Raw genomic sequence first — 26906 nt, 5'->3', positions numbered from 1 at the left:
TCCCAGCCGAAATCTGGAGGCATCTGCTTATCAAGGCAGCAGCCGACCTCAGCCTGGAGGGCTCAGCCCCGGAGTCGCTACTATCCATCCTTGTCTCGGCCTCCTCGCGAGTCAGACTCAAGGCCCATTAATATAAATGAGGCCTTTGCTGACTCAATTTCCAAATGAGTCCAGACGTTCAAGATCTCTATTCCAGGAAATGTGAAATTTATGTAATGAAAATTAAAAGAGAAACTGGGGAAGCGGCTCCTTAAGTGCCTGCTTCCCGGGTAAGTGAACCAGCTCTGTGCCTCTGGCAGAAGATGGATGAACGTGCCATGAAGGGCTGCTGGGAGCTGTAGCCGGCAGGAGGCAAGCCGCACGGTGGCGGGGGAGCCCCCCGGGTCCCCTTCTTTCCCTCGAGAAAAAAGCCACGATAATAATCACTCACGTTCCTTGCTGCATGCTTAGCCCTGTTCCAAGTGCTGTACTTACATGGATTATCTCACTTAACACTCACGACAGCATCATGGGGTCGGTATTACTATTTTCCTCATTTTACAGATGGGGAAACTGAGGCTCAGATTGGAGAAATGACTTCATCATAGTCACACAGCAAAATAGTGGCCACAATGGGACTTGGGTCTCTTTCATTGGTACTTCCACAGACCCTCTTGTCCAGAGCTCAGACCGTGTGAATGGCAGAGTCAGAGAGACCTGGGTTCAAATTCAAGCCCCAACTATGGAGCTGCTGTGACCTGGACAAGCCATTTACCTCCCTCAGTTCATTTATAGTCAGAGCCCCCTTGCCACAGGATTTATCTCTGAATTAAAGGAGATAATGTACAAAGATGTCACGCACAGAATTTTAACTGCCCTCTCAGACTGGTTTTTAAAAAGAAAAACAGTTGCAAACTCATAGAACTGAAAAGTCTTAGGGTAACTGACTTCAGGCATGGCTGGATCCAGGAGGCTGTAAAGCCATAAAGTCATAAGGGATCAGTTTCATGATCTAAAGTCTTATGGAATCAGTTTTTCTCTCTCTCCATGTAATTAATGGACCCTGTCTAGGAGTTCCGGAGCTACGTCATTCTTACAGCTAGAAATCTTGCCGGAAAGAGAGCTCTTTTTCCCAACAGGGCAACAAAAGTCCCAGGATTCACTCTGATTGGACCAACTTGGGTCATAGACTCATCCCATAACCCATCTGTATAGCCAGAGGGATGGGCTGTGCTGATTGGGCCACTTGAGTCACACGCCCACCTCTGGAGTCTGGGGGAGGGGTGCAGAAAGTCCAGGCAGCACCACTTGGACTGTGAGCGGAAGAGCGTAGGGTCCCTAAAGGAAAACTGGGGTGTTATTACCAGAAAAATAGAGAATGCATACCAGGCCAGCACAGCTGCCAGATGGTGCTCATGGCACATAGTAGGCCCTAAATAAACCTATGTTCAATTGAAAGAACAAATATCTACCCCCAGAGACAGTTGTAAAGATAAAATGAACTAATATATGCAGAGTCTCTGGCATACAGTCAGCACTCAATAAATCTCGTCTTAAAGGAACAAAATGTGCTCAAGCAGCGTTTGCATTCTGGTCATGTGCTAAGAGCGTGGATTACATAGATTACAGAAGGAACCCGCAGGAAGGGCTTCCCTCATCCAGCCCAGCCTCCCTCACATTGCCCCAGGGCAGCGCTGGGACCAGCTTAAGGAGAGCCAAGCTCTCGCCTCGGGTATAGAATGTAAGGAGGCACCAAAAACTGAGTAATCAAGATAAGTAATATCTCAGTGCAATATTTTTAAAATAAATATCAATGCAGAATCCCATGACAAACAAAATATCAACGTTTCAAATAAAGACACCCACATACAACATTTGCATATCAATTATATTTAAATATCCAGACATGCACAATATGAGCATTTTCACAGAGACATTTATATATATTTACCTAGATGTGTACACAGGGCCACTGCATTGCACAGCTCCAGGAGCTCCCATTTCATTGTAGTCTGCATGAAGGGCACCCCTGAGGGGTAGGGGTAGCCTCTGCGGCTGAACACGGCGGCCCTGCACGTGAACGAACATGTGCATACATTGCCACCCATGGGTAAAGGCATAACCACCCATACCACCAAGTGTGTGCCACATAACATCACACATGCAGACACGCCAAGAGATATAGCTGCATGATACCCTCACATAACTGCATGATGCTCACGTTCCCACCTCAGGGCCTTTGCACCTGCTGTTCCCTCTGTCTGGAATGCTCTTACCCCAAATAACCATGGAACTCCCTCTTTCACTTCCTTCAGGTTGCGGGTAGAGGTCACTTTCTTGGTGAGGCCTTCCCCAACAGACTCATATCCCCACCACTTTTTAAAATTGCAACACCCCCACACAGCCCTGCTTTATTTTTCTCCTCAGTACTTATTACCATCTGACATATATTTTACTTTTTATCATATTTAATGTCTGTCTACTCCACTAGAACATCAGCTCTACGTTGGCAGGGATTTTCGTCTGCTTTGTTCGCTGCTGTGTTCCCAGCCTCTAGAACAGTACCCAGCATATAGTAGGTGCTCAATAAGTATTTGTTGAATGAATGAAAGAAGCCAGGAAGACAGAGATTCCTGAGAATGAATGAGACCAAATTTCCCACTACCCCAGCAGGAAGGCAGCCTAGGATCAGATGTAGGTTGATCTCAAGACCTAAGGCACACTACGAAGTACATTCTAAGTGCTGATTATCTCATTTAATCCTCATAACAGCCCTGTGAAGTAGTAATACTACTGTCCATCCTCATGTTATGTTACAGGGAACTAAGGCTCTGAAAGGCTAATTCATTTGCCCAAAATGTTGCAACACAGAAGAGGCAAAGCTGGGATTGAAACCCAGGCAGCCTGGCTCCACACAGCCCGGACTCGCGCTCTCTCTCTCTCTCTCTCTCACACACACACACACACACACACACACACATGCACGTACACACACACACACATGCACGTACACACACACACACATGCACGTACACACGTAGCATCACCAGGCCCTTCCAGTCTTCCAGCAACTCTCAGAAATGACAACTCCCTTCCCCCAGACTGGGTATTTGGGGTCTCCTCCTCTACCAGTGTCCCCCCCACCCCTGCCCCCATTGGCCTCACTGCTTCCCAGTCAAGAGCAAACCTGCGTCCCTGGTGACGCAGGAAGCTGTAGGCTGTCCGGTTGTCATGGCGACAGCCGCCAGCCCCTGTAAACAGTCTCGCCTCCGGCTGCCTGACTGGCTCACTCTCACCACCCTCAGGAGCTGGTCCCCGGGCCTCACCCCACACTTGACCCCTTCTGGGCGGCTGCGTGAGCCAAAGGTCCAGACGCCTAACCTGCTTCCCACCTGAAGGATCACAAGAGGCTTGGAAGCAAAAAACCCTGGGTCCCCACCTCTCTTCCTGCCCCTTCTTGGCTGTGTGACCTTGAGCAGTGTCTTTCCTTCTCCATGACTCGGGTCTCTTGTCCCTGCTTTACAGGGTGGTCATAGGGAGTTAATGCGTTCCTTCCTTCATTCATTCATTCAACAAATAATATTTATCAAGCACCTACCACGTGCCAAGCAATGGTCATGGTGCTGGGATACAGCAATGACCAAGACAGACTAGGACCTCTGGGAGACAAGCCAACACATTCTGGGGAGAAAATATCGGTGAACATGTATGACTGTGGGGAACAGGAGAGGGGCTACTTTTCTTAGGGTGGTCAAGAAAATGTTACCTCTCTATGGAGGTAACATTTGAGCTAGACCAGAATGAAGAGATAGGCTTGGAAAGATATGTGGAAAGAAGTATTCTAGGAAGCAAGTGCAGGACGTGCAAAGGCCCTGAGGCAGGGAAGATGTGGCCTATTTAAGGGACAGAAGGCCCTTCCCTCAAAATAATGCTTATAATTCTAGGAGGGCAGGCCCAAGGTGTGGACTCTGGTGCTGCAGGTGTAGGGAGAGAAAGTGAACATCGACAAGGGATGTTGCTCAAGGTGGCGGGGAGAGGTGACCTCATGGCCAGCTGCTACAGATCTAGCTTCCAGCTCCTAGCGGGACAGTCCTCAGACTTGAGATCTGAGCTTCTGCACCAGGACAGAGTAAAGAATAGCAATAACAATACAAGTTCTAGATGCTTTACGTACATTAACTAGTTTAATCCCCACAACCCTAAGAGAGAGGTTACTGTTACGATGATGGTCATCTCCATTTTACAGACGGTAAACTAAGGCAAAGAGCTATTCGCCAAGTTCAATGCCAGTTGACTGGCACAGGTGGATGAATACACACCATGCTGGATGCTCTGCAAATGAGCAAAGGGACTCGGTCCAAAGCCTCAGGAGTGGTGGGGACAGTGGTAGACGTGCCCTGTGCAGAGGACACCAGCTCCAACCCATTGTGGCAGCGCATGGGACTGCAGACTCATGGTGGCAAGATGTTCTAATTTTCCAAAATAAACCAGACTTTTATGTGACCTCTCCTGGTTTTAAAATGTTGACTCCATTGTTATTTTAAATATGGGGCAGTCAAATAAAACACAGCATCATTCGAGAGCTCTAGGTGGGATCAGCTACACAATTTGCAGGCCCCAGCGCAAAATGAAAATGCAGGGCCCCGTGTTCAAAAGCTGAGAATTTCAAGCCGGCGACAGCAGAATGCTGAGCCCAACATAGGTCCCTTCTGAGCGTGGGGCCCTGTGCAAATGCCCAGGTTGCGCGTGCATGAAGCCAGCTCTGCCTCTAAGGTGGGCACTTCCTAATACTTGCTGAGTCAAGTGGAAAGGAGGGGAAAAGGGAGGAAAATGAACAAGGATCCAGCACCTCCTATGTATCAGACGTCGCTTTACATTAATAAAATAGCGAACACTTATAAAGCACTCACCACGTGCCAGGCACCACATGTATTAGTGCATTTAAAGCTCACACCAGCACCAGAAGGTGGGGCCAGTGGGATTCCCGTGTACCGGATGCAGAAATCGGGGCTTGGGGACGTGAAGTCGCTTGGTCATTGCTAACACTTGAGAGAGCAGACCTGTGCCGGCCAGGGGTGCAGGAGAACAAGTGGGGAAAGCAAGAGAGAGCAAGGCAAGGGGAAGAGGAGCCACCCCAGGCCTACTTCCCAAGCTGGGCTGCACTCAGGTCTCTGCCAAGACCGTGTGGAATTTGGGGAGGCCGCCGCACCCCGGAGAAGGGCCCGTGGCATTTCTGAATCATGGTGCCATCCGCCCCGGGTTGGCTCCTCTCCGGCGATCCAATTACTAAATGTAGCCGCATTCTTTAAAAATGTCTTTCCTCTTATGTAATGCAATAGTGACAAACGCCAAACAGATGGTGCTGTGACAAGCTTTTTAAAAGTTGATTAGGAGCTCATCTTTCAAAATTAATGTATGGGCATTTAAACGAGCTTCAGCTGGCCACAGAACTCAATCAAGGATCCATATGGGACAGATTGCTTGACGGACTGGCCGCCCTCACCTCCTTCCTGGCCAGGGTAACTGGCGTGAAAGTTTGCGGAATGTTAATAGCCTAGGTCAGGCTGACCTGTGAGCAATTGTCAGAAGACACCTGGTTTGGACAGAGTGGAGAAATGCCCTGGGCCTCCCAAAAGCCCAAGAAGCTGGAGCCTCCTCCATCCACCTTTAACCAAGACCTTTTTTCCAAACTTCTACATCGTCTTGGAGAGAGCGGACCGTCTCTCCCTGCTCCGGGAGGGAAGCAGGTTAGTCACAAACTATGTCAGATGCTGCCAGCGAGCTGCTTCCCCCCACACCCTTTCTTCCTCAGTGTTCAGGGATGAGCTCATTTCATTCGGAGCCAATTATAGATGGAGAATGCTGGGGATGTGCAAAGAAGCCTTCTCAGAGCCCTTCTCTCCCACCGTCACAGGCTGTTCCCTGCCGGGACAGGCAGGAACAGGAGACTGGGTGTCCGGCCCCAGGTTCAACCCCAGGGTTTGCATTCCTAAGCCACAGCTTGGATCTGTCAAGCGAGGAGGCTGGGCTGTCAGCTAGATGAAGCCTGTTGGCCTCGAGAAGTTCAGAGCTAGATGAGCCCTTAGAGATCATCACTGTTCAGGTGGGGAAAATGGGGCTCAGAGAAGGGAATCGGCTTGCTCAAGGTCCCAGAGCAAGTTGGTGGCAAAGCCAGAGAGGTGGATGGTAGGTTCTCCACCTCCCATGAGGACACCTTTTGTCTGGAATCTGCCCAGCCCCCATTCCTGCTGCTTCTGATGCCTACCCCTGACTTTTCCTTGGAGAATCGACCCTGCCCGACTCAGTCCATGTGGCTCGAGTAGGACTGACCCCCTCCCCCACTTCCAAGGATACCCACCTGCCCCAGCCCAGCCAGTCAGAGCATTTGAATAAGGAGCTGGGATTTCATGCTCTGCAGCTGGGCAGGCAACAATACCTAGCCAGACTTGTTTGGTTGCCATTGCGTTTATTTTTCTGATTTTCTTCTTATTATGGCAACTGATTATTCACTGATACATTCTTTTTAATTCAACAAATATGTATTGAGCATTATTATTGTGTGTCAGGCACTGTTTTATGCCCAGGGACACACAGACGAAAATCCCTGCCCTTGTGGAGCTGACATACTAGTGCAGGGAACCTAAGCAGTAGGCGCAGTGGGTGTAGCTCATGAGTTCGATTCCCCGCTCTGCCACGCACTAGCTGTGCAATCTCAGCCACGTGGCCTAACCTCTCTGAGCCTCAATTTTCTCACTTGTAAAATGGGGATAATAATCACACCTAACTCAGGACCCAGTAACTCAATATGTGTAAAGCACCAAGACAGTGCTTGGCACTCTGTAGGTGCTTAATAAGTGTTTGCTATTCTTATTTATTTTCATTTATAATGGTGATAAAATGTTTCCTGTTTAAGCACATACACTTAAGTATAAGTTTTCTTTTAAAATAAATTTATTGAAGTTAAAAAAAAAAAAGCAGGGGGGTTGGAGAGTCAATTTAAAAAATTAAGTGTACAATAAGGAGAACAGGTCAAAGGCCAGAGAGTGTGTTTAGATGAAATCTGGGAAGTCCTGCCCTGGAAGGACATGTTAGTAGGGCTGTGACTCGGCTGGCACTTAGCGGAAACCTAAAGCTATTTTCAGTGTCAACATGACGACAAGGCTTTCTCCTTCAGTGTCAAAATTGCAGACTTTCTCCCCGCTCGCTCGTCCTGCGGGTTTCCCTGCCATCTCCGGAGGCTTTGGGAAGAGGGCTCAGGACAGCTGGGGGCGCAGATGCTAGATGAAGACGAGGCTGTGGACGGTGGGGCAGGAACAATCCCGGAGCTGCCCCAGCCTCTCCCAGGTCCCTCGGCACCGGGGGTGGCCGGCCGCGTGCCACAGCAACAGCTTGTTCCTGCGAGAGACGGGGCTGGTTCAGGCGAATTAGGACTTCCTGAGCTGCAAGGACACGTGCCTTTGTGGGCCCTCCCCCCACGCTTTCTGACCGCCTTGTATAAAGATGAACACAATCCAGGCAGGATTCATTATTATTGTTATATAGGGTTTTTTCTTCTGGTTTTTAAAAGACATTAAAATTAAAATGGTTTTGTGGGCACTGGGGTCTGGGGGAAGCCAGACTCAGGATGGCCACAGAGCTGCCGACCCTCAAGGCCACATGGGGCGATGCAGAGTCAGCGCTGAGGGTCACCTTGCTGGGCAAACCTGGGCAAGTTGGTTAACCTCTCTGTGCCCCCTTTCCCTCCTCTGTTGGGAGGCAACAGAGTGGAGTGGCTAAGAACACAGGTTCCGGCATCAGGTGGGGTTTGCGACCTGGCTCCCAGGAGCCTCCATCTCCTCAGTGAAAAACAGAGATACCAATAATCTCCTCCTCTCTGAGGTGTTGGGCAGGTTATATGAGATGCTGTATGCAGAGAAAATAATAATAATAATAATAGCAAACCACTTCCGCAACAAGAATAAACACTGTAATGCTACAAATGCAACCACATGGGTGAACCTTGCAAACCTCATGTTAAACAACATTCCAAAGGGCACACCCTGCATTATTTCATTTGTGTAAAGTTGGGGGGGGAATTAAACCATAGTGTTTAGGGACCTGCACCGAGGTGAGTAATGCTCTAAAGGAAACTGCTCAGTGGATTACCATGAAAGTCAGGATCGTGGCTTCCTTTATGGGGAGGAAGGGGCTGAGGTTAGGAGGGGACCCAAGGGGATCCGGGGGGCTAGCCGGGTTCTGTTCCTTGCCTGGGAAGTGACTACCCAAGTGTGTCTCCTTCCCAAACATTTGTTAACCTGTTCATATATTTTTTTAGCCAATTTTCTGTAGATATAGTTCAAATCTTTAAAAAATAACAATACCCCAGGTAGAGTGCAGTGGCATGATCATAGCTCACTGTGACCTCAAAGTCCCGGGCTCAAGTGATCCTCCTGCCTCAGCCTCCCGAGTAGCTGGGACTACAGGCATGTGCCACGACACCAGCTAATTTTTCTATTTTTAGTAGAGATGGGGTCTTGCTGTTGCTCAGGCTGGTTTCGAACTTCTCAGCTCAAGCAATCCTCCCGCCTCGGCCTCCCAGGGTGCTAGGGCTACAGGCGTGAGCCACCGTGCCCGGTCAACTGTTGTAAGCTTCTAAGCACAGCACCCGGCACATGATAGGTGCTTCATAAACTATAGCACTTAAAGGTATATTATTATTGCCATCATCATTACATAAAATGGAATTAATGTCCCTTGTCTCAAAAGGGCTTGTGAGGCCTGAGAATACGTGTGTAAAGCACCTCCTTGGTGCCCGGCACACAGTAGGTAAGCGGCTCATGGCAGGTGTTCCCTCTGCTTGTCCCAAACTCAGAGACACTTCCTGGGCTAAGTAAACCCTCCTGCAATCCCAATGGACAAGCTAATCCCTCTCCGGGCCCATGCCCTTTCCGTGCCCGCTCTTGCCAGCTGCCCACGGAAAGAATCCGGCTGGCAGCTCTTCTCCCTCCTCGCTTTGATCCCCCCGCTCTTCCCAGTCCTTCCTGGTGAGCTCATGCCCCAATCGGACCTCCTGTCACCTGTTCTGTGAGCCTGGCCCCGGGTGGGGAGCGGGTAGAGCTGCCTCTCTCTGACACAGCCCTGGCTCTCTTTTCCGTTCCTCCCCCTCCCCGGTGGAGGCCGGGGTCTCTGAGACCCCCATCTCAGCCTCACAAAAGCGCCATGTTTCACAGGCCAGAGTATTTGCGTCTAAAGAGGAATTTGGGATTAAGCCAATAGGCTGAGAAGTGGTAATATTATTGGACATTTATTTATTGGGCATCTACTATGTGCCAGGTTCATCACACCCGTTAGGTCTCGTTTTCACAAAGTAGGTTTTGTTACACCTATTCAGAACAGACATGATGACAGCAGCCACCGTTACTAAGTATCTACAAGGGGTCAGGTGCTGTGCAAAGGGCTCAGGATCCTTCCCACACTCCTACGTGGTGGGGACGATCAGAGTCAGGTGGAGGCCTGGCCCAGTGTCACACAGCTGGTAAGAGACAGAGGTGGAATTTGAACCCAGATCTGCGCAGCCCCCGTGCCTCTTGTCCAGATACATCTGTTCCTATCGCCCCACCTGCAGGCCCTGCTCTAGGGGTGCAGCAAGCAGGACAGCTTAGTTTTAAAAGGAAGCAAATGGTCAGGGCTGTCTCCATAAGAAAAGGGACCACAGCTGCTTTGCCCACTGCAGTCCCCCCAGTGCCCAGAACACTGCCTGACACACATTCCATAACGAGTGCTCAACAAACACTAAATGAATGAATGAATGAATGAATATAAAGAGCTCAGAATAATTCCCAGCTCATAGTAAGCACGCAATCAATGTTTGCTATTTTTATAATTAATACGTGAAGTGCTTCCTGAGACGCCCTGCCCTTGTGGGAGCAGCCTAGGGGGCTGATGTCAGCCAAATCCGGGTCAAATCCTGCTGTGTGACCTTGGCTAAGTCGCACTGCCTCTCTGAGTTGGATTCCCCATCTACAAAATGAGAGCAACCAAACTTGGCTTTTAAGGGCCTTGTAAGCATTTAATGATGAGGCCAGCTCCCTTTTCTTGAGTGCTTTCTGCATGCCAGGAGCAGTGCTAAGTCCTCAGCTTGCACAATCTCACTTAGCCCTCGCCCCTGCCCCTGGGGAGGCCATCTTATTACCTGCATTTTCAGATGAGGCACTTGGGGATCAGAGAGGTTATGAGATTTGCCCAAGGTTACACTGCTGGAAGTGGCAGAAGCTTGGCTCCTAACTAGCTCGGACACTAGGACCAGGATCCTGCTGGGCCCTGCCCTGGCCAGGGAACAGCTTCTGTCTCCTTGGGCACCGTCTCAGGCAGCAGAGAAGCCCCAAGCTCTCCAGCCACACCCACCCATGCCCGAGTCCCACCGCTCACTCTCTGGCCTCACCGCCGTCCCCATAGCAGCGCCGGCTCCTGGCGTCCTGGGCAGGCCATTCACACTTCACACAGACCGTGTGGCCCTGGGTCAGATACCTTGTCCACTGGGCATGGGGTGCCTTCACCTGCCCACAGCTCCCTGGAATGGACCCCAATCGGAACTGGACACAGTACCTACAGCCACGCAGGGAGACACCAGCCCAAGCACCCGTGAGCATTTATAGAGCACTTACTATGTGCCCAGCTCTGTCTAGGCCCAGGTGGATACGATTTCTCCCTGATACAGAAACCTTTTGGGCAACTCAATTCGCATCAACATGTTGCATACAACAACACTCAGCTCCTGCTTTTAAAGTGAACATCACTGAGGGCTCACCACGTGCCAGGCAGGCCCTGTTCTAAGCACTTTTTCCAAAAGACTATATTTCTCCTCTGTCTCCCCCATTAGAATCCCAGCTCCAGAAAAGCAAGAATTTTCCATTTGTTTCGTTTATTGTTGGGTCTAACTCCTAGAATTGTACCTGGCTCAGTAAAAGTTTGCCAAAAAATCATTTGGTCCAATGGAATAGGGGAACCCCATGAGGCGGGTGTTGCCCCAGCTTCCAGATTAGGAAACTGAGGATCAGAGAGACAATTCACCCAAAGTCACCCAAAGTCATACATGGTGGTGCCTGAAATGGAACCACTTAAATTGAAAAAAGCCTAAATGGACACTGCTAAGCACCCCATTACATTTTTCAAAAGACCCCATTTTTTAAAGTATTTACCATGAGAATGATTTAAAAGGGAAGCTCCCTATTCTAGAGTGGGGAGAGGTACAATGAACAATATTTGGGTGACAGGCACTCTTATAACCATGACTCAAGCATGATAAAAGCGATTCATGTAACCAAAATTCTTTGTACCCCGTAATACTTTGAAATAAAAAAAGAAAAAAAATTATCCCAAATTAGTGCTTTCATAAAATAAAATTTTGAAAACAAGTATTTTCAACAACAATTTAAAATGTTTAAAAATAGAGTGGGGAGAGCTTATTTCTCATTCTGAAATAAGATCCAATTTGCCAAAATTTTACTTCTACCCGACTTTTTCTACAAGCAGCGGTAAATAGCGCCCCCTGCTGGGACAGCCGCATCTTGTCAAGGACACGGGGATGACGCTGTGTGGAGCTGCTGCCCCCTGGTGGCCGCAGCCTCTGGGAGGCCAGGGGAGCCCACAGCTGGCTTCTTCCAGGGGCAGCCCAAAAACCTGTGCCCAGTCCCTTCCTCCCTGGGCCGCCCCCGTAAATCCTCAGGAATCTGTCCCCTACCAGAAGCCTGTGACAACTGGAAATTTTGTCTTCCCAACACATTTTCTCTTCCCCTTTTGGTGGTTTATTTGGGGGAATCTTGCTCTCATCCTAGGAGGTTCTGGAGGGGCAATCACTCAGGGTGCCTGGTCCTGGCCCCACACCTGCCACTACAGTGGGCAGATGATTGGAGTTGACCAATCGGAGTTCTCCATCTTCCTGGGCACAGTGATTGGCTCAGGGATGGGCTGAGGATCCAGGCAGGACCAACCAGAGTCTCCTCTGGAAATGATGCTCTGAGACTGGAGAGAGGAAACCTTTGGGGTTGCTAAGGTGGGGGCATGTGGGGCTGCTTCTCCCCACAATATCCCCAAGGTGACCATCTTGGCGACTACAGGAACACAGCCTGCTTGAGAATGAAGCCAATCCACGGAGAGAGTGAGGGAAATAGAGAGAATGAGAGCAGATCCCAACATTAGGTGCACTCTTGGCGCCAGCCATGCTTGAAATGATACTATTTCAGAACTTCCTTCCCAGTTATGTAAACCAATAATTCTCCTTTTCACTTGAGGCAGTTGGAGCTGAGGTTCTGTCACTTGCAATCAAAAGGATCCTAACTAACATAGTTCTTCTGTCCCTCTCCATTGCTGCTGACTCAGTTCAGACCTTATTCTTTCAATTGATATTTACTGAGTACCTATCACGTGCCAAGCATCGTCCTGGAAGCTTAACCTCATCACCCCCATCCTGCAACATGCTGGTCTGTCCCCAGTCCCTGCAGTCTACGCTTCAGAAGGCAAGAGGGCTGCCACCATGGTCCAAACCACCTTCAACTCTAGCCTGGACCACTGCAGTTGCCTCCTCATTGGTCTCCGGATTCTCCCCTTGCTTCTCTGCAATCTATTCTCTCCCCACACAGCATCCGAAGGGATCCTGTGAAAACCTAAGTCAGATCATGTCACTCCTCTGCTCAGAACCCTGCCATGACTCCCATGTCATAAAGGAAAGTCCCCAACCCCTTACCACAGCCTGTAAGTCCTCTGTGATCTGCACCCCCTAACCCTCCATTATATTTCTGACCTCATTTCCTACCTCTCACTCTCCCTGCACTCCAACTACACTGGCCTTGCAGATCCTCAAACACACTAGGCATACCCTGCCTCAGGACCTTTGCACTTGCTGTTCTCTCTTCCAGACAAGCTCGTCTCCCAGAGATCCTCCTCCAGATCTTAGTTTAATTGTCACCTTCCCAGTGAGGATGTCCCTGACACCCCCACTCCCTTCCCCGCTTTATTTTTGTTTTCTTTTTTTATTTATAGCACTTAGCAGCATGTGACATGTTATTTATGTGTTTGTTGTATTCCTCCTTCCACTAGACCGTCCATCCAATGAGGGCAAGTATTTCTGTCTTTTTTTGTTCCTTGGTGTAGCCCCAAGGCCTAGTACATACAGTGTCTGTCCCATTGTAGGCACTCAATAAATGTTCAATGAATGAAATTGAACGGAGACCAATTATTGAAGACTTTAATATCCATGTTCATGAGCTTACAGATGTAACAGGGTAAGAAATGGGGAGATATTGAAGTTATCAAAGTGAGAGAGAGACATGGGAAAGGAAATTTAGTTCAGAGAAAAATGTTCACGAATTTTAGTTTGACCTTGGGTTCACTGGCTTCCACTTACCCTCCTGTGACCTGCTTCTTGGGAACACCTGGCTTTCCCCGCTCTTTCCCATGGCTTCCTGTGGTTATCAGAGCAGGGACTGTGGGCCAAGGAGAAAACAGTTAGGCAGGACAGCACCCCAGGCTGTGGCACTATGGGACACCAGGGCCGGGTACCCCTGGCATCCGAGTCACTTACTTGACAGCCTGAATGAGACTGTGAGATCTCAGAACCTGGCAGGTGGTCCCCACAGAGTCTTTTACAGTGTTGGAAGTGGGATCGTATTTATCTCCAACACTTCAGGGCCTGGTGCATGGTGGGTCTCAAAAAAACCTGTTTGAATGATTTGATGAATGAATAAGTGAGTGATTAGGAAAGAGTAGATAAGAGCTGGGCATGGTGGCATGCACCTGTAGGCCCAGCTACTCGGGAGGCTGAACTGGGAGGATCACTGGAGCCCAGGAGTTGGAGGCTGCAGTGAGCTGTGATTGTACCATTGCACTCCAGCCTTGGTGACAGAGTGAGACCCTGTCTCCAAAAAAAAAAAAAAAAAAAAAAAGCATCAATAACTAAATAAATGGATATGGATGGCTGAAATGATGGAAGAAAGAAAAAGAATGGATGGATGGTGGATAGACAAATGGGAAGATGGGAGGATGGAAGGAGAGAGAGAGATGAGTAGAAGAATAGACAGAGAGATGATGAATGGAAAGAAGGACGGATGGAGAGTTGACAGGGGAATGGATGAAATGGATGGATGGATAGATGGGTGGCTGGATGGATGGGAAGACAGAAGGAAGGATGGAAAATGGCTAGATGGATGGGTGGATGGATGGATAGACGGATGGATTGATGAGTGAGTGGATGGAAAGATGGACAGATGGAAGAAAGGAGGTTTGGGGGATGGACTGATGGATGAATAAATGAATAAATAAAATTATTCTATTGGGCCAAATTCCAAGTCTCTCTCTTTCTAGATCAGAGGAGAACATAGAGGAGGAAAACTGATAGTTCACAAGAGGTTGGTAATTCCTTAGGAAAATGAAAAAGCCATAGGAAGGAAGTCTCTACCCCTTCCCATTCCTAGAGTGATTGATCTAAATTAAAGATTTAGTGTTGAGCTAATGCTTGTGACCTAGGGGAGACCACACCAGGGCATCCCAGACTCTTGTCCCTGCTTCTACCACAGGGACAAGACTAAGCCTTTATCATAACACACTGAATACCCAGCCTCCCTCCCTCTTCTCCTCCAATAGCCATAGTGCTCCTTTAGTGCAGCCTAAAACAGTTAGGAGACCCCAGATGAGCCCAGGGTCTAGTCCTGGCTCCCTGCTTATAGCTGAGTGGCCTTGGTCAAGTTACTGCACCTCTCTGAGCCTCATCAGCAAAATGGGGATAATATTGGCAACTGCATCGTGGAGTTATTGTTAAAATTGAATAAGATGATATATGATTTGCACCTGGAACATAGTAAGTGCTCACCAAGTGGCAGCTGAATTACTTCCCTTGCTCACTGTTCCAGCCACGAGGCCCTGGATCTTCATGACTGCTCCCTTGACTCTGCTTTGAGAACCATCTCACCTGCACATTTTAGTGCTTGTCCCTTCAGCATCCTACGAGACTAATAGCTGCATAGGAGTAGCCCACAGTGTCAAGCAACTCGCTGAGTACCTGCCTTGTGCAAGACCCTTTACCAACAACCCCTGTCCACATCGGTGACTAATCCGACCCAAGAGGACAACCTTACCATTCGTATTCTACTGAAGGGGAAACCGAAGCTGAGGGAGGTTGTGAAACTTGTCCGGTCACATGAGTGGTGAGTAGCAGAACCGGGACCCTTAGACCCCCAGCTCCAATTCTGCCATCTTGTCTGTGCTCTTCATTGCTGTATCCCCTGTCCCGGAACAGGCCTGGCAGAGTGGGTTCAGCGCTACCAAGGATCCACTCCAGGAGATGAAGTGAACTCTATGCAATGCCCCAGGCTTGGCCATCAGAGTATTCCACCACCCTGGCCATACAGATTGGTGCAGCAGTGGACACACGACCCAGGTCAGCCAATGAGACTTTATCCTAAGACATTGCTGTAACTATGGGGAAAGAGACCTTCCCTTCCAGCTGCTATGTTGATTGGAGGGAAGCCCGGAGCTATCAGAGACTATTACAGGGGAGAGCCTGCCAGAGAATGGGGCCAACCAGAGGGAAACAGAGCCTAAGACATGGAAAGAGATTCCCAGGCAACATTGTTTGAGCTCCTGGATGCAGCCATGCCTGAATGCAGATCCTGGAATTTTAGTCACATGAGCCACAAGTTTTTGCTCAAGTCAGCTTAGTTTGGGTTTTCTATCACCTGCATTCAAACAAAGTCCTGACTGATTCACACAGAGAATCACTGCAGAAAGAAGACATTGAGAAGCCCAGTGGAAGTCAGAGCTTCTTCACAAGGTGAGGAGAGGGGATCATGGCAAAGGAAGGCAAAGTCCCACCCCAAGCTCAGGCCCCACCAGGAACTCACAGAGGGCCCTGCAGTCCAACCAGACTGTTCCCCCCTGAGTGCCGCCCCTGGGACCCACCCCTACTCACGCAGGGACTGCTGGCACTCCACTCCCTGGTGGCTCCAATACTCCACGCAGCCAGCCCGTTCTTCCAGAGGGGGGCAGGGGACACCCCCATTCCTCGGCTCCTGCAGGACATGCCTTTGGCGAACACGGTAGGAGACCTGGCAGGGCTTGACACAGCGACTCCAGCCACTCCACCCTGCCACAACACAGGAGACCGCTGGAAGAGAAGGTGGTGTCTCAGGGGCGGCTTGCATGGGGTTTGCTGGCCAGTAGCCAGGTTCCTCCAAAATGCCACACTGAGGGCTAGAACTATTGCAAATCCCAGTTCTTGCCTTTCTTGAAAGTTCCCCTATGACAACTGTTGATGCATCCACCTAAACTTAGAATTCCACGTGTCATTTATCCATCCTCCTGCTGACTATCATTTAGGTTGTTTCCATCACTCATTCCTTCAATAAACATTTCCTGAGCATTTACGGCAACTGATTCCAGCTCTCTATGCCGCAGTTTCTTCTTTTGTCAAATGATGACAAGAACAGTATCTACCTGATAGGTAGATAAGGATTCAGCCAGATATGACACATACAGCATTTGCCCCTGGCACATAGCAGGTGCCTAATGAACACAAGCTATTCCTCTACAGCAGGGAAAATGAACCTCGGCCACACCGTCAACAACCTGGAGTGGAAAGAAGCTACTTGCAAAAGGATACACACATCCAGTGTCACGCTACTTACATAATCAGATGCGAAACCTGCAAAAGAGTCCTGTCGTATTTAGGCATTCATACAGCTGTAGTAAATACATACACAGTCAATCCTCATTATTTGCACATTTTGTATTTGTTAATTCACCTATTTGCTAAAATTATTTGTAACCCCCAAATCAATACTTGGAGCACTTCTGTAGTTATTCACAGACAAGGGCAGAGCAGTGAGGGTAGGAGTTTGAGACCAGCCTGGGCAACGTATTAATAGCAAGACCCTGTCTCTACAAAAAAACAGTTTTTTAAAAAATTAGCCAGGCCTGTAGTACCCGTAGTCCCAGCTACTAGGCAAGCTGAGGCAGAAGGATCGCCTGAGCCCAGGAGTTTAAGGTTGCAGTGAGCTGTGATCACGACACCGCACTCCAGCCTAGGCAACAGAGCAAGAGCCTGTCTCTTTAAAAAAACAAAAAACACATAACTACTGTGAATCACAAGAATTTCCTGCATATATTTATATACATAAACACACACACACATACACAAACCCTTCCATGCATGGGTTCCTAAACACCAGAATCAGCACAGTAATCATCTCTGAGTGGGGGAAGAAGGGAAACATGGGTGCTCTAGTGGCATCTGGCAGGGTTTGTCTCTTGGCTTTTCCTCGGGGCTTGCTGTATTACTCTCTGACTGGTGTATGTCCAAAACATTTCCTCGTAATAGAAGTAAGGGTGGGTTCCCTGTCCTTGAGGTACTCCGTGTGCCTACCACAGGTGGTATTTTCTGATGATGTCGCCCCTGGGACCTTCACGTCTTCATTCCAAGTCCACAGTCCCAGGTCAGGGCTGGAGCAAAGCAGACAGGGAGGGCCGTCTGGCAAAAACAGAATCCGTGCACTTCCCCAGCGAAAGAATTTCTGCGGCTGTGCCAGCGTGTCTTGTCAGTGGCACGACACACACATTTCCCGAATACACAGGTGGCTACCAGTGTCAGAATTAATTCGCTCATTCCTCGAATATTTGCCAAGCATCTCCTGTGAGCAGGGTGTGAGAGAGGATGCAGCGGTGAACAAGAAAGGCAAGGTCTGTCTTCAGGACAGACATCGCCAGCTGTGAGACGTGTCCCCATTCCGCTCCATGAAAATGTGAGGGGAAAGAGTGTGGGCCCGAGGTGAGGAAATGGGGTTATTGTATGGTGAAAACAGCGTTGTTTCTGGCACCTCGGGAAGTCGCATACTCTTTGCATAGATCTCAGAGGTTTAAAAATTTCTTTTCTTGGAGCAAACAGTTCTTCAACCTGCCCACCTTGGCAGAGTGGAAATGCTCAGCGGGGAAGAAGGAAGAAAGAGGGAAGGAAGAAGGGGAGGAAAGAAAAAAAGGAGAGGAAATAGGGAGGGAGGGCAGGAAGGAGGAGGAGGGAGGGAAGAAACCAAGTGTGACAACCTGAGAATCATCAGGTGCTGTCATCATCTGCCTAATAATCACTCAATTACGTCTCTGGGGCTGAACCAAGCAAGTCACGTATGTGGCTCCATTTCATCCTCACGACAATCTCACGAGGTTGTGCTCTCTCAGGTCCCCTCTCAGCCCTTCCTCACCCTGCCCTGTGGTCCGGGAAGCCCGCACACCACCCAGCCTCCCTGGCCCCCACTGCCACTAGAGTTGAGCCAATGGAGGGAGGGGACCAGCAGGGATCAGAGGTGGGAGGAGAGTGCAGCCAAGGTGTTTATAGCCCCCACTTGCCGGGAAAGGGGGCCTTGGCCATGGATCCTGCTCTCACCAGGCTCCAGTAACACCACGTCCATCTGCGCTCCTGCTCCTACCTCTGTGAACAGAATCCTTCTTAAATTATCTTCCATTATACCCTCCCGGGGGGACCACCTGTCACCTGCCAGGACCCCAACTGCTAATGTGTTTGCACTGCTGTCAACCCCACCTCACAGATGAGGCACCTGGGGCTTAAGAGGCAAAATCCCTAAATCGAACCAAGGATTTGGAGTCAGACAAGCCTGGATTTGAACCATAGTTTAAAGCAGGGTTGTTGTAATGACAAATGCAAAGCACTGAGCATATCGTAAATGCTCAGTACAATGGTGGTCTCTATGCATTCCTTTGACAACTATTTAGGTCCTACTGTGTGCAGAGCACTGGGCTGGGTGCTGGGAACACAGAGGAGCAAAGCAGGTAAAGCCCCTGCCCTTAGGCGCAGCAGAGAAAACAGACAATGAACAATATAACGTGTAATAACGTAATTTCACCCAGTGCCCCATGCTTTGAGAAACACAGCAGATTAAGAGTGACAAGGGTGGGGTGATAAAAGATTATTTTAGACAGAGGGGTCAAGGAAGACCTCCATGACAAAGGACATGTGGGCAGAGATCCCAAGGAGGTGATGGAGGGAGCTGTGTAGGTATCTGGGGGAAAGTGTTCCAGGTACAGGGAACAGACAGTGCAAAGGTCCTGAGGCAAGATCAAGGTTGGACGTGGAGGGACAGTGAGGAGGCCAGTGTAGCTGCAGCAATATAAGCTGGAAGGAAAGTCGTAGGAGGTGGCATCAGAGAGGGAGGGGGCAGAGAAAGCACGCAGGGCTTTGAGGACTATTGCAAGGAGTTTGGATTTTATTCTAAGCAAGATGAAAAGCCATTGCCGAGTTCTGAGCAGAGGTTTCATTTAAGGTTTCCAAGGATGTCTCTGGCTGCTGGGTAGGGGTGAGCCCAGAAGCACGAGACGGCTACTGCAGTTATCCGGAGAGAGAGGATCACCAAGAGCAGAAGGAGACGCCAGAAGAAATGACTTTTGTTGTCACCGGAAGTGTTCACAGAGCGGCGGGAAAACCTGGCAGGGAGACTGCAGACCAGATTCAGGCACTGGCTGGGCAGCTGGACCGAGCGGGATCACCAAAGCCCTGCAGACGCCACCCTGCACGCGTTCTGCACAGTCACCAAGCAGCATGCGCGTGTGAGAGGGAACAGTCATCAGCTGTCCCGCAGGCCCAGGGTCGCAACCGCGGGACATCTGTGTGATTCTGCGTGCTGTGTCTGCCCCCTCCACTAGAATGCCAGCACAGAGACAGCGTCTTCCTCTGTCCTGTTCCCTGCTGTAGGCCGTCGCCAAGCACAGCGCAAATCTCGCTTTAGCGACAACAAAGGAAACACAACCGCAGGCTGACATTGCAAAAAGGTACCACCAGATGGCGGTGTTTCTCAAAACAAAGCCCGGCTCACTTTTTCTAAGCAAAGGGGAAATTCCAGCTTATCAGCCTAACAGAGGGGCCCAGAGGAGCCCTGGAGACCCAGATAGCATCGAGCCACCCGCGCCTGCTGGGGCGGGACCGAATTTCCGCAGTCGCCTTGGAATCGCTCGCCCCTGCCCGACAGGCCCGGGCTCCACAGGAAATGGCTTCCTGGGCTCCCCAAGCCGCGCCTTCTTCCCTGAACCTCACTGCCCAGCCCCTGGCCACTTGCCCTGCTCACTGTCTACCAAAAGCATTTTCTAGAATACAGGTCTGGCCTGTCACCTGAAATGTTGTTGTTTTAAAATAGAGATGGGGGGGTCGTCTCACTATGTTGCTAAGGCTGGTTTGAACTCCTGGCCTCAAGCGAGCCTCCCTGCTTGACCTCCCAACTGGTGTGAGCCACGGCACCCAGCCCTCTCTTTTAAACATAAATTCCTCAAGGATGCTCCAGCGGTATGGAACGGTAGACGGCTACCCTGAGGTCACTGTCCTCCCTGATATTGGAAAGTTGGATCATACCCACTTTACAGGGTGACGGAATTTAGATTTTTGTCTCCATTGGATATGAAAAATGTACTTCTGGGATTTAAAACAGAGCCCTCCCCACTAGTGACTCAACTAAAACAGCGCCAAATTTCGAGCCCCGGGGGCAACACTCTGGAGCGGCCTTTACAAGGAAAGCCTGGATGCATCCAGTGGCCATGGCTGGCACGGGACCACAGGGGACTTTATCAGGCCCCTCCACCTCCTTCACACCTGCTGGCATTTTAACCTGCTCCCCGCCTCCTAGTTCTCCACCCTCTGGAATCACGTGGCGCTGCGCCCGCCTCCACCCCTGCGCCCACGCCCTCTCCAGGCGTCCGCCCTTCCCTGGGTTCCTCGTCATCCTCTCCGCCTGCCTTGTGACCCCTGTGCCCGCAAGGCAGCACATGCGCCCCCTCCTCCCTCGGCGCCCTCTGTGCCCCACACCGATGCCCCAGCTAGGGTTGCCAGATAAAATACAGGACGCCCAGATAGATCTGAATTCCAGAAAAACAACCAATAAGTTTTAATATAAATATAAATTCAATATTTCGGACAAACTAACCCTAAAGAAGTAATCGTTGTTCATGTGAAATTCAAGTTTAACTGGCTGTCCTGTTTTTTTTGTTGTTGTTTGTTTTTGAGACAAGTCTCTCTCTGTCGCTGGGGGCGGGGCTAGAGGGCAGCGGCCCAGTAATAGCTCACAGCAACCTCAAACTCCTGGGCTCAAGCGATCCTCCTGCCTCAGCCTCCTGAGTAGCTGGGACTACCCGCGCGCCACCGCGACGGCTGATTGTTTTATTTTTTGTAGAGATGGGAGGGTGGCGGGGAGGGCGGGGGGCAGGGTGTCTCCCTAGGTCGTGCAGGCTGATCTCGAACTCCTGAGCTGAAGCCATCCTCCTGCTTCAGCCTCCCAAAGCTCTGGGATTACAGGCATGAGCCACCACACCCGGGTTTGTCCAGTATCTTTATTTGCTAAATCTGGCACCTTACCTCAACCCAAGCGCTTCCCGCCTCCGAACCCTCCAAGCCCCCTGAGCCGCCCCTTACCGCGTGCCCCAGAGGCCCACCCTGGTGCCTGCACCCCACCACTCTCGCCGCCTCCAAGTCCCCAAACGCCCATTTCCCTTCCGGCCCCTGCGTCCCGCACCTGCGCCACAGCCCCCACCCTCACGCCGCCCTCCAAGTTCCCCGCGCGGTCCTTGCAACCCCTTCTCCCAAACACCCCACAACTCCCCAGGCGTCCCTCTCCATTCGAACCCTCAAGCCCTGCAAGCTCAGGTTCATGCCCTGCGCATCTTTCTCCGCCCGCAGCTCCACGGCCCATCTTCCCTGTTACTTCCTGAGCGACTGCGACACCCCCCTTTGCCCGCGCCCCCACCGTGTCCTGCCTGCCCTGCGATCCCTTCCACGCGCCACGCGCCCCTCCCCTCCCCGCCCCACCCTGCCCTCGGCTCGTGTGCCCCCTCCAATTCCACAGCGCCGTGGGTGCGCGGCTCCGGCCGTCCGCGGCACCCCCACGCCCCCAGCTCCGCTCTGCTCAGAGCGCTCCGCGCGTGCCTCGCCCTTCCCGGGCGCACCTGGGCAGACGCGCGCGTAGTCCGCGCAGCAGTCCCGCGCCGCGCCGCACGCCTCATCGCAGAAGCAGCGCCGGGGCCCGTGGGCGAAGCACATGGGGTCGCGCCCTGGGCAGCAGCGGCCCAGCGAGGCGCACCCCTGCCAGGGCGAGAGCACGCCTGGCGGCCCCTGCTTCCAAGCCACCGCGGCCAGGACCAGCCCCAGCGACAGGATCGGCGCCACGCCACACCGGGCCATAGCCGGGCTCAGGCTGGGGACCCTGACGCCAACCGGGACAGATCCTACGCGGCCCGCCCTGAGCTGGGCGGAGGTTCGAGGGCCCGCCCCTCCCCAGACCCACCTCCCACCTGTCACCGAACTGACATCCACCCCCATTCGTACTGTCCAAACTTTGCACAGATCCTTGTGGCGATGAAATACCAAGATAATGATAATAATTACCGCGACAACTTGACAGCTTCCCAGAGTTCGCATTGCCTCCAGGTTCCCGGGAGATAGAGACGATACAGAGGCCATCAAAGCAATATACTATATTATGATAGATAACAGTAGTGTGTTGATATAGCAGTAATAACAGTAATGACCACTATGCTATAATTGTAATAGCAATAATGTCTACAATAACTGCCAATATTATTAAAATAGTAGTAATAGCTATAATAATTGCCAAGTAAGACTATACAATATGTATATGTACTAGAATTCAGTTTGTGGCCCTAAATCTATTAAAATAAAAAATATATATGAAAAAATAATAATCGCCAGGTAAGGAGCCAGGGAGCCAGGCTCTGTGTCATCAGTGTTGCCCAAACCTGAGTCCCTTAGATATCCCTTCAGTTTTTTGCCATATTCCTACGACCTTGACTGTTGTTTCCTGGATAAGTCTCTTTAAATGGACTCACTTTTTTAAACTTAAAAAGATTTATTCTTTTAAAAAAAAACCCTGTATCATTCAAGAGAATGAGAAGACAAGCTACAGACTGGGAGAAATTATTGGCAAAAGACACATCTGATAAAGAACTGCTATCCAAAATAGACAAAGGGGTTTTAGAACTTAAAAAAAAAAAGACCCCATTTAAAAAATGGGTAAAAAAACTAAACAGATACCTCACGAAAGAAGACATACAGGTGGCAAATAAGCATATGAAAAGATGCTCAATGTCACATGTCATTAGGGAATTGCAAATTCAAACAGCAATGAGATATCACTACAAACCTATCAGAATAGTTCAAATCCAAAACGCTGGTGAGGATGTGGAGCAACAGGAATTCTCATTCATTGCCAAGGGGGATACAAAATGGCACAGCCATTGGGGAAGGCAGTTGGGCAGTTCCTTAGAAACTAAACAGACTCTCACCATAGCATCTGGCATTCATGCTCCTTGGTTGGAGCTGAAAATTTATGTCCATACAAAAACCTGCACATATGTTTACAGTAGCTTTATTAATGACTGCCAAAACTTGGAAGCAACCAAAGTGTCCTTCAGTAGGTGAATGGATAAACTGTGGTAAATCCAGACAGCGGAATATTATTCAGCACTAAAAAGGAATGAGCTGCCAGCTGTGGTGGCACACACCTGTGATCCCAGCTACTCAGGAGGCCGAGGTGGGAGGATTGCTTGAGCCCAGGGGTTTGAATCTGGCCTGGGCAACATAGTGAGACCTCATCTCATTAAAAAAAAACTAAATTAAATTAAATTAAAAATGTTAAAAAAGAAATGACCTATCAAGCTGTGAAAAGACATGGAGGAAACTTTAATGCATATTACTAAGTGAAAGAAGCCAATCTGTAAAGGCTACATACGGTATCATTCCAACTACATGACATTCTGGAAAAAGCAAAACCATGAAGACAGAAAAAGATCAGTGGTTGCCAGGGGTTGCGGGGAGGGAGGGATGAACAGGCAGAGCACAGAGGATTTTTAGGGCAGTGACACTATTCTGCCTGATATTATAATGGTGGACACCTGTCATTACACATTTGTCCAAACCCATAGAATGTACAACACCAAGAGAGAACCCTAATGTAAACTATGGACTTTGGGCAATTATGATGTGTCAGTGGAAGTTCATCGATTGTAACAAATGTGCCACTCTGGCGGGGGATGTTGATAGTGAAGGGAACTGAGGGGTCAGGGGGCACGCAGGAAGTATATGAGAACTCTGCATATTTTCTGCTTAATTTTGCTGTGAATCTAAAGCTTCTCTAAAAAATGCAGTCTATTTTAAAAAATAAAAGGAAAAGGGCAAAAAGATATCACTACCATAAATGGAAAGCCAGCAATATTTTTCATAAATAAGAGAAGGAAGGAAGGGTAGAAAGACAGGCAAAGAGTTGCAAGGATGAGGCTGTAAGTGAGCTGAATCCTCATGTATTGGAGCAAAAATCGATATATAACATCTAAAGCTGATGAATCAATGAATGGCCACATAAGCACATTAGTTAGCTCTATGGAAATAACAGCTAGAAGAAATAGCTACAAAGGCTAGAAGTGGTTGCCATGACAATTAAGCATAGGAGGATGCTCAGCTTCCTAATAATACATTTCAAACATAAAAGTACAGAGATACATTTCTTACAATTCCATAGTGGAGATCAAAAAGGTTGATTTTTATTTGAATAGAATTGGGGAGGGTGCAGGAAAAGGGGCACTTGAGTATGAAGTTGGCAAACAAGTATTAATACATCAGTGTCATCTCAGTTTGTCAATTCCTATCGAAATTACAAAAGCACGTACTTTTTGACTCAGGAATCCTTACAGATAGAGGCATGGGTGTGCAGGAAAGTATGAGTACAAGGTTATCTGCTTCACTGTAGTATCAAAAGGTTGACATCAACCTCAATGTCCCTCAGTAGGGGCTGGTTAAGTGAGTTATGGTCCATCCCTACAATGGAATATTGTGCCATCTCCTAAAATAATAAAGCACTTATTTGCATACTGATATGGAAGACCTCTGAGATACACTGTTCAGTGAAAAAGCAAGGTGCAGAACAGTACTTGTAGCATGTTGCCCTTTCTATTTATTTATGCATAGCATATCTCTGGAAGGAGATGTAATAATTGGTAAGAGTGTTTGTCTTTGGGGAGAGGAGCTGAAGGGTGGAGGTGGAGGGAGGGAGACTTACTATTTCTCTTTATTTTTATGTACCTTTTGAAATTTTTACATTCCTTGGATTTTCTATTTAAATAAATGTGAAAGAAATATTAAGTGATTATCTCTGGAGAACTACACAGGGAGTGGGAAGGGAAGGATGGTTGCTTTTAATATACAGTTTACATATTAATATGTAATCTACAAAATTTTACAAAAAAAAAGGTTTGCAAACATTTACAAAGTGGGGGAGGGAGAGAGAGATCTGAAAGAGAGAGAAGGTCCCTGTCAACACAAGTGTCAAGTTAGGGTGCGCAGCCCCTCCTAGCCCTGGTGTTTCCCCATATCAAGGCCCAGCAGCTTCCTGTAAAGTTCCCAGCCTCCTTTATCTGATTTCTCTCTGTCCTGCCAGGTTTGAAGCATCCAAGTAACTTGTGACCCAGTTCCCAGAAAATCTCCCTTGCTGTCCTTTTGTAAGGGCCCTAGGGACAGCAGGATACTTGGCAGTTGCCACATCTCCAAACACAAAGAGAAACTATTCTCCTCTCCACTGAGCAGGGAGAGGGGACCTGTCAGAGTGTGAAGGGCTGCCCAGCTGAGGGGGAGCAGTCTCTCTCCGTGGATCTGGGTGAGGGTGTTGGTCAGTCTCCCTTGACTATTCACTTCTTTTCTTTTTTTTCTTTTTTTTTTTTTTTTGAGACAGGGTCTCACTCTGTTGCCCAGGTTAGAGTGCGGTGGCATCATTGTAGCTCACAGCAACCTCAAACTTCTGGGCTCAAGTGATCCTCCTGGCCCGGCCTCCCAAAGTGCTGGGATTCCAGGCTTGAGCCACCATGACTGGCCCACTATGCATTTCTGTCTCAGTTATCTACTGCTGTAGAATGAGCCACCCCAGAACTTAGAGCCTTAAAACAACAATTTTTCATTACTTCTCATAGTCCTGTGGGTTGACAGAGCTCAGCCAGGTGGTTCTTACTTGGTGTCTCATGCAGCTGAAGTCATCGCAAGGCTCAATCAGGTTGGATGTCCAAAATGGCTTCTTCACTCACACGTCTGGTGCCTTAGCTGAGATGGTTGGAGCAACCAGGGGCTGGCTGGGCATCTTTTCCTTCTACATTGGCCTTCCCACATGCCTAGCTTGGGCTTCCTCACATCATGGTGTTCTCAAAGTTAGTCAGACTTCTTTGATGGCAACTGGCGTATCCCAGAGCAGTGTTCCAAAAGACTAAGGTGGAAGCTGCCAGGCTTCTTACAACCTAGCCTCCGAAGTCAGGCTCACCACTTCTACCGCATCCTATTAGGTGTGTGGGTCCACCCAGAATGAAGGTGGGAAGGGCCGCCCAAGAGAGTGAGCAGCCGAGTGTGTGGTTCTCGGTGGGCCATCTACGGAGGACAGTTGTTGCAGTGGTGCTTGTCATTCAACACTTTCTTCTCTTAGCTCTCCTCCTACCTCACCAGCCACTCCTTCTTGGTCTCTTTGGGTGGTTCTTCCTCATCTTCTGGCTTCGTATTAATTAAGTGCCACCCAGCTCAGACCTGGGCAGCTCTCTCTACCAACTCCCTTAGGGAGCTTATCCAGTCTCACGCCTCTGAACACTTGTAAGCTGACAACTCCCAAATTTACATCTCCAGCCTGGACCTCCCCACTGAAGTCTAGACTCCAATCTCCAACAGCCTACTCAACATCTCTGCTTGGATGTCTCACTGGGACCTCAATGTTTGCAGTTCTAAAGCCACCTTTTACCCTAAGCAAAAGAAACACCCCATCTCTACAAAAAATAGAAAAAATTAGGCAGGTGTGGTGGCATGCACCTGTAGTCCCAGCTACTTGGGAGGCTGAGGCAGGAAGATCACTTGAGTTCAGGAATTTGAGGTT

The 26906-nt window shown here is 49.4% G+C and overlaps 1 long non-coding RNA gene across 1 annotated transcript; it reads right to left on the bottom strand.

Annotated features, from left to right (window-relative positions):
• Nucleotides 1-6966: 6966 nt before the first annotated feature.
• On the bottom strand, nucleotides 6967-15531 carry LOC123622703. Its single transcript, XR_006729609.1, has 3 exons — nucleotides 15087-15531; nucleotides 13361-13672; nucleotides 6967-7374 (listed from the first exon to the last, which is right to left on the bottom strand). It is a non-coding gene; the product is annotated as an uncharacterized LOC123622703 (long non-coding RNA).
• Between the last annotated feature and the right edge of the window lie 11375 nt (nucleotides 15532-26906).

Source organism: Lemur catta, chromosome 17, assembly GCF_020740605.2.
Source record: "Lemur catta isolate mLemCat1 chromosome 17, mLemCat1.pri, whole genome shotgun sequence".
Taxonomy (NCBI): Eukaryota; Metazoa; Chordata; class Mammalia; order Primates; family Lemuridae; genus Lemur; species Lemur catta.
This window is presented reverse-complemented; position numbering and strand designations above follow the sequence as displayed.